We start from the raw sequence: 8,793 nt of genomic DNA on the forward strand, positions 1-8,793 counted from the left end.
TGTCATAAGTATCAACTTAATTTCCATACCTTTGAAATAACTTACAACCAAAAGAATCATAACTGATAAGTGCATCTGCCCAGGCCAAGATCTGAGCCTTGGTCTTTGGTTTAGATACAATGATAGATGGTCAACTTACCATTCTGTCCTCAAAAGAGATTTAAGTTGAGATTAACTGAGCTGGAGTTTTTCCTTCAAATTCAGGTTCTGTACTTAGAACTGACATCAACCCATCTGTATTATTATAGTTAATTGATAAGTTTGTATCACTTGGTTAATTATGAATTTTTGTCACATTTATATTATTTTTTATATGCTCAGAAATATTGCTTAATATGCAATTCATTCAAAAAATAACAAACCCAAAGGGAATTATAATTCATAAGTATATACCTGCCCAAGCTATAAATATCCAACATGGTTATGTACAGCAACGATATCAAATTATATCTCTCTCTCTTGGTAACCAACTGGTCAAGTCGACCATCTGTCAACAAACTTAAACAAAAGACCTAAGTTTGTATCCTTGCTGGAGCAAATGAACTTATCCATTATAATTTCCTTTGAGTTTATGTTATTCCCAAGGTATACTGAATTGGATGTTAAGTGTTATTTGTGGCTTAATATTTATAGGCATTTATTTGTTGCTTAATATTTGTAGGCATAAGTTGATAATTTTTCTAGCCTAACCCGTCCAAAAATGCTACAATTATGCCATCCACTCACTTTTTCACATTGTTCTTCTTTTATAATGTAATCCAGCTTATGACTACAAAAAACCACAAAACAGACTTACAACCCAAAATTAACAACCTAATCATCAGAGAGCTCTCTCTGCCACACTACACTCTATTCAACATTCCCGCCTGCCATTTTGGTCTTATGACGTCACTTCCTATGATGTCACAACAAGAACAGACACTTTTAAACATAAAGAATGCTCTGCTATAGAAAATCTTATAAAATTAAACATGTGCTTTTCATACATTTCGTAACATCCATGCCATTTCACTAATGCAGAAAATAAAAATAAAATAATAATGGCTACCTCTAAAACTAACGTATAATCACCTTTATCTCATTCTTGCTCCCCTCCAACCTCTTCTTATCCTAATCCCCTCTAATCTCCAGTATTCTCCAATTCTTTACCCTCCATGTAAATTCTAATACTTTACCCTGAAACTCCAGCTTTAGTCAATATATCAGCTACAGTATTTGATGCTTCCCTTTTATCCATCTCACCTCCTTTATTTCTCCAGATTTTATTGTTTCTCTTATTGCTGCAATACCAATTTTTAATCTCTTACTTCTTACTCCGGTACTTGATATTATTACAGTCATTAGGGTTTTACTATCAGTTTTGACCAATGCTTCCAATTTTTTCCCTCCTACTATCTCTTCCCACATGTGTTTTGAAATATATCAATCCTTCTATGGCCTCCCCTACACTCAGAGCTTCTCCTTCAATGGTGGACTTTACTACTCTTCTGGATTTTCTGGATTTGCACTATATGGGACTTCTCCTCTTACCATCTGTCCAAGATATCACATAACCTAACTGTGTATGACCATCTTCAATATTCCCAAATGAAACATTTGCATAAGCTTCCCAAAAATCTTTTCTTCTTCTAACTCACTTATTATCACTTCTCCCATTACGCTCTTAGTTTTTCTCACTATTTTAATCAGCTTTTCCATATCTTGAGTCATTCCTTCTTTAAAAGCTTTACTTAATTCACTAACATCGTATGATATTTCTGGCATGGTATGTAGCGATACCCAATTCAACTGTCCTACCACTGATCTATATTCTGTTAACTCCTTTCATCCTAATACTCTATTACCCATAAATCTTCTAGCTTCTGGTTCTCTTATAGAATTTATATACTGCCACTGATTAAGACAAATTCCATTTTCCTTATGTTCTATTTTACTCCTATATACTTCAAACTTTTACTTTCTTGTTCTCCTACTTGCAATTTCCCTTTCAATTTCCCAATTGTTTCCTTTAAAAATCCTTCAGTTTCTCCAGAGCAAAAATCATCTATATGCATACTGTACATAAAATACCATTCAGTTTATTGCTTTCCTCCAAAAGAATAATATATTAGGTTCTAATCTACTTCTCTCGCCTCTAAGCTCCTCCACCACTTTTACCACCTTACAATACCATGCCTTTGCTGCATCCTTGAGCCCATAAACAGTTTTCTTCAATTTCCATAATGGACTCCAACCATCTTCACTAGATGGTTTTAAATATATCTCTTGTTTTATTTCATCACCTTGTAGATACGGAGTTTTTACTTCTAACGTATATCAATTCCAATCTTTCAGTTTTATTACTGTCAAACAAAATTTTAAAATTTCGGCATTGCATGTAGGAGCATCTTTTTCCCATTCGGCCATTTCTTCTTCAAAACCTCTGCCTACCAATCTTGCTTTATATATCCTTTCCTCCCCATTTTACCTTTTCAGTTACTATCCATCTTGTAGATATAGGTTTTTGTCCAACATCATTTACCTCCTCATATACCTTGTTTTCTCTCCAACTTTGCAGTTCTTTTTCTTTAGTTTCAATTACGCTTCTATTTTCAAATCCTAGCAAAACCTCTTCTTCACCTTCAGTTTTTTCTACACGACTGTACTGTAATCTCTCAAGTTAGCCCATCCCTTGTCACCTGACTGTGAGTCTTCTACATTGTACGAATCAGCCCAAGATTTGCTTGATCCTTTTCTTGCAAGACTTAATGTATTCCACTCTTCTACTTGTCCTGTATTTTTGTTTATAGCTCTGACTTTATTTCCCTTTTTGAATTTAGGTATCTCTTCTATTAACTCATATTCTGTTACCTCACTTTCTTCTTCTATTACCTCACCTTCCCCTTCATCTTCCAGTGTTTCTTCTGCCAAATCTCTTTCTATAGTCTCTTCTATATCTGCATTCCTTCTCCAGCCCTTTATCATCTCATTTCGTTCCTGCCTATCTACATTACCCTCCTTTGATGTACGGCATTCATCCTTCACAGTGTGTGTTTTGTCTATTTTAAGTATCTTTTCTTTTTCTGGCGACAGTCTTTGAATCCTAGTAACATGTATTTTAGCTACTTCTCTCAGAGAATCCCCATGTTTAACCACTACTGTTTTACCTGATACTCCCACTACTTGAGCAGGTCCTCTTCATTCATTTTCATTTTCTCTCTTATAGAATACCTCATCTCCCACTACTGCTTCTTCAAATGTATGTTCTTTAAAGCAATTCTTATTTTATTACAAGACCTATTTTTGATAAACACTTCTCTGGCCTTATGCATTGCATTCAGTGTATCCCTTACTATGTTTTCTTCCATACCTTTCTCTTTGCTTGCAGGACTTGAACTTTCTTCTCCCATTAAATTTGACAAAGAAGGGCTTTTTCCAAATGCTAACTGGTTAGGGGAGAAACTACCATTATTTATTAAGTAGTTCCTAGCACTCACTACCCATCTCAGTGCTATGGACCAATCCACTTCCTCATCATCTCTCATCTTTCTTAAGCTTTCTTTGATTATGCCTACTGTCTTTTCACACAGTCCATTGCTCCATGGAGATTCAGATGCTGTGGCCAATACTTTAATATTCCATCTTTCTGCCATCCTCCTTACTTTTTCATTTTGAAATTCTCCCCCATTGTCTGATATTATTTTAGAAGGTGCTCCAAATATAGCAAACCACCCATCAAAAGGTGTCTTTATAATAGTTTCTGGTTCCTTGTCTTTTACCCAAAAAGCCTGACAATACCTCGTTGCCATATCTACCGTTACCAAGAACTTTCTCTCTTCTATCTCTCCCACATCCATTGCTACAACTTCATTAAATGTTTTACCCCAAAGAAAATCCCACTACCGGTTTACCTAGGTTTCTTTTGTATCTTTTACATACCTCACAAATTGCAATTAATTCTGCTAGTAACTTTTTTATTTCCTCTTTTTCTTTCTCTCTCAAACCATCACTCCACTGTGCTTCTTCTGTTAGATTCCATATTTTATCTCCACTTCCGTGACCAAATTATAGATGTAACTTCATCATTGCACCTTTAATTTCCCTTAGACTCTTTCCCTTCCATCCCTCCAGTAACAATTCTTCTTCTACCTTCCTCCTCAAAATTGGTATTCTTAAGTGGCCCTGTTTGTCTTCTCTTAACTTTACCTTCATTTCCCCTAATACTTCTATTTTAACATAATTATCTTTTAAATTTATAGTCATACCCATTTTACTCATGGTTTTCTTACCTATTAACCATGGTACATCACCCTGCAAACTTTCTGTCAAATAAAACTTTTTCTTTTTCAATATCACTGGTATTTCCATTACTCCTTTCGACTTGTATGATGACTCACCAAAATTAAATACTTTATTAGACTCTTTCTTAGTATCATTCATTCTCCTCAACTCTTCCTGATTCAAACCCAAGACAAAGTGTGCTATTCACAATTCCCCACAAACTGTTGACTTACATCCTGTGTCTAAAATTGCATCAACCTCTTCCTAAGATTCTTCCTCTATTTTACTAACTTCTCCTATATAAACTTTTTCTTCTTGTCCAGTTTCTGATTTCTTCTTATTTTGAAAATTCTGAGGACAATCTCTAGCCCAAAGCCATTCCAATTAGCATGTTGCACACAGTGTTACTTTCCCTTCTCTATTTATAGGATTTCTTCCACCTCTAACTCGATTCACTTTTCCCCAATATCTTTGGTTTTCCTTTCTTTTCCCAAATTTTGCATAACCTTCTGGTCCCAACCATTCCCGCTCCTCTTTATTCCCTAATCCCTCAAATATTCTTTTCCTTATCTGTGACACTTTTATATTCCATTTGTTTTTTTTTTTATTTTCTGTGAGATTCGCTTGTTCTAGTACATGAAAACCTTTTGCTTCCCCTTCAAGCATGCTTTTCCTTATCGCTCTACTACACTCTGCCTTTTCATACCTAATTATAAAGTCTCATCCTTTCACTAGATTCTCTTTATATTTTAATATAGTGTTTCATTTTACTGTAATTTCCCATTAATGTATCTTTTAGATACACTTCATCTAGTTTGGACACGATTATCTTTGAACCCTCTTTATCCTTAAGTTCATCTCTATCTATTCCTTCTGTTACTTCTAAAGCTTTTCCTTTTAAGCTCATTCTTATCTCTATCCCCAGATATTTCACTAGTTCTCCACACACCACAAGCCAATCTTCGTCTTGTCCTCTCCATCCTTTATAATCACCCTGTGTCCAGCTAAATCTCGGACAGTCTCTTCTCCATTTCATCTCCCAAAGCTTTCAGAGAGCTCTCTCTATTGCACTACACTCTATTCAACATTCCTGTCTGCCATTTTGGTCCTAAGATGTCACTTCCTATGATGTCACAAGAACAGATACTTTTAAACATAAAGAATGCTTTGCTATAAAAACATCTTATAAAATTAAACATGTGCTTTTTATACATTTCGTAATGCCCATGCCACTTCACTAATGCAGAAAATAAAAATAAAATAATAATGACTAACTTCTAAAACTAACATATAATCATAAGTCACATGTAAAAGTGACCAAACTCCATAGTTAGCCACTAGTTAAGAACTTACCAATCAATTACCATGGTGGTGATAGTTTATTATTAACTACAAACGTAACCTAAATTTAACAGATATACTAGTATGTACAGCAGAGTTGGCATCAACTTATCTCTCTTGATAGTCAAAGTTGACTGTCACTATCTAAATCAAATGCCTGTGTTCAATTCCTGGCTGTGGCAGATGCATTTATCAATTATAATTCCCCTTGGGTGTAAGGTATTCCTAGATTAGAATTAATTGGATAATATTTGAATCAGAATTAATTGGATAATATTTGAATTAGAAATAATTGGATATTTGAATTAGAATTAATTGGATAATACTTGAATTAGAATTAACTGGATAATACTTGAATTATAATTAAGTGGATAATATCTGAATTAGAATTAATTGGATATTTGATATTTTGCAAAATAATACACATATGAATTCAACAGAAAATACTACGTTATAAATTCTGCCACTGGCATGGATAAATCCCTGTCTCCTACTAACATTTGTGAGTAAAAAATCAAATGTATAAATGACAAAACTTCATAATTATAAAAGTATTATAAACTAACCAATCAGCTATCATGGTGGACATGGGCTGATATGGATTATAAGAACAACACCCTAATTGGATGGGAATATGTGCAGCAGAGTCAATATCAATTTATATTTTTTTGAGAGTTGAATAAGCAAGTTGACCATCAATCACTGTATCTAAATCAAAGGCCTAGGTTTGAATCCCAGCCATGGCAGATGCACATATCAATTATACTTCCCTTCAGAGTAAGTTATTCCTGAGGTACAATGAACTGGGTATTAAGCAATATTTGTAGCTTAGCACTTGTGAGAATAGAAAAGTCACATGTGTAAGTAAAATGTGAATAATTTTCATTGGCTGAAATAAGACACAGGTTTCAATCCTGACAGGGGCAGATGCACTTATCAATTATAATTCCCCTCTCCTAACAAGCAAGTTTCTAATGCATGAACTCTTGAATTAATTTTTGAATGTGGTGGGAAAACTTTATAAAAAATGGGATGGGGGAGTATGCAAGACTTCTTTCCAAATGTAACCTCACACCTACTGGTACACAATGCCACCTTGCAGTGACAGTGCAGCAACCCAAACTGCACCCAGAAACCCCACTAAGGTTACTGAATCCATAACTGTACATATTAATAGCACTGCATCATTACCTATCACGTGTATAACATAAAAGGATAAAAAATCAGACCAAAGATCATGATATCAAATTTTCTAACTGGATGAATAAGAGAATATCACAGAATACATAAAAGACAAGAACGTGGCTAAAATATCTGGGGAAAGACAAAAATTATTTTATAAAAAGACAAAAATTACTTTATAAATATGTTGGAATGCAGAAATCTAAAACCAACAGGATGAAACTTTACATCACAAAATTCTCACCACAGATAGGTAGGTGACAAGCAATATTTACCCTCTGACTGCTAGGTGCTTTATATATACTGTACAATGTAAATCAATACTCTAAATGCCATAAATTTGGACATGAACGTTAAATGTGCACAGAAGATCTTGAATGCCAATAGTTTGAGAAAGAACACAGACAAAACGATTTTAATTCACAAAAAAATCTATTTACTTGAAGGTAAACAAATTACAGGAGATAGATCATGCCAGAAGTACAAAGAAGTAGCATGTCACAACATTAAACCTGACCAAGATAAAAATCAAATTAAAATTCTGGCTCAGTGGGAAATGAACTATTGAAATACAAGAATTTGTGGCAAATACCATATTATACCAAACACCAAATTGATAAACTACTGCTAACAGAAACCTGGCTAAACAGCAACATAATGCATAAAAAATAAGTGGAATGTTACCAAATACATGGACATGATTTTTATCTTGTACCATGATTATGAAAATCTGGTGGGAAGTATGTTGTTCCTGAGCTATTAGTAAATGTAAAGTGAATGAATGAATATTAATATGAAACTTCTGTTTATGCTGACATGGAAAATCTTATGGAAAAAAAAAAAAAAAATAGAAGTGCTGTATAACCCCAAATACAAATCAGTGTCATGTAACGAAATAGCAGACCATCTAAGAGGATTAGACAACAAAATAAAATCAATTTTTTTAAGTGACAACTTCAACACGAACCAAAATCAAAATACATAACTTAGTCATAAGTGACAATGTCACCTGCTGAATAATCTGGCAATAGGTGATGATTGTAACATCTTTAACTACCTTACAACAATGTTAGCACAAATAAAATCCCAAGTGCATTCTGAGAAAATTATATTGCACAGGAGATGCAACTTCTTTTTTTATTGATAGTATACGATGGTATTTATACCCATCATACTACAGGTAAGATTAACATTTCCTACATTTCTTCTATAGCATATTCATCCTCTTGGTAACATGTGGTTATATGATTTTTATGCTAAAGGGTTAACCTTCTCACAAAGTTGTTGCTTGATTCCTAATATCTGGTTACCACATCATTTGTCCATAACCATCCTGATAACTCTTGGAGACAGTGCTCTGCATTGGCAGCCTTAATTTAGACTAAGGTTTCAATGCTATCCTCCTAGTAATTAAGGAAGATGTCAAAGAAAGGAAGCTGGTTGTTATTGATATTCCCATCTGTAGTAATGCTTAGACCAGACAGTTTCATAGGCATCCTTAAGAAGTAGGTGTGCATTGCTATCAATAATTTTGATGAAGGTATTGTTGACATGATGGCAGGAGATGATGGAAAGGAGTCCACAAAAGGGTGAGCCCATTGAAATATTGTTTTGTATGGACATTGTGCCCTTCAAGCATCTGAAGTGGGTTTTTTAGTGCAGATACCAAGTATGGTCTTTAGTGTCTCCTCCTGGATATTGATTGGATGGGTGGTTTAGTCATCATTCATCTTTTCTAGTTCTGTTGGCAGGAACATTTGTGGAGTGGGACTCGACATCAATGGAAGGTATGATACCATCAGCGCTGTTGCTCTGGACAAGTTGGAGGAAATCTGCAAAGGATGTGATATTACTGTAGTGGGAGGGAATGAATGCCATCAGGATAGCCCCCAACTTCTTTGCAATGTGATGGATGGGAGTGTGGATCTAGCAATTTACAGAAATGAGTGGATTCCCCACCTAATAGGTTTTCACAGAGGATGGCTCTGTCCTTGGAACTGTCTCATGTTT

At 34.6% G+C, this 8,793-nt stretch overlaps 1 protein-coding gene across 5 annotated transcripts in view; it reads right to left on the minus strand.

Moving 5' to 3' along the window:
- The window catches only part of LOC136853464 (pecanex-like protein 1), a 153,118-nt gene that overhangs the window by 93,862 nt on the left and 50,463 nt on the right, over positions 1-8,793 (minus strand). The gene's annotated exons all lie outside the window — the stretch shown is intronic.

The sequence above is a fragment of the Macrobrachium rosenbergii genome, chromosome 27 (genome assembly GCF_040412425.1).
Source record: "Macrobrachium rosenbergii isolate ZJJX-2024 chromosome 27, ASM4041242v1, whole genome shotgun sequence".
Lineage (NCBI taxonomy): Eukaryota > Metazoa > Arthropoda > Malacostraca > Decapoda > Palaemonidae > Macrobrachium > Macrobrachium rosenbergii.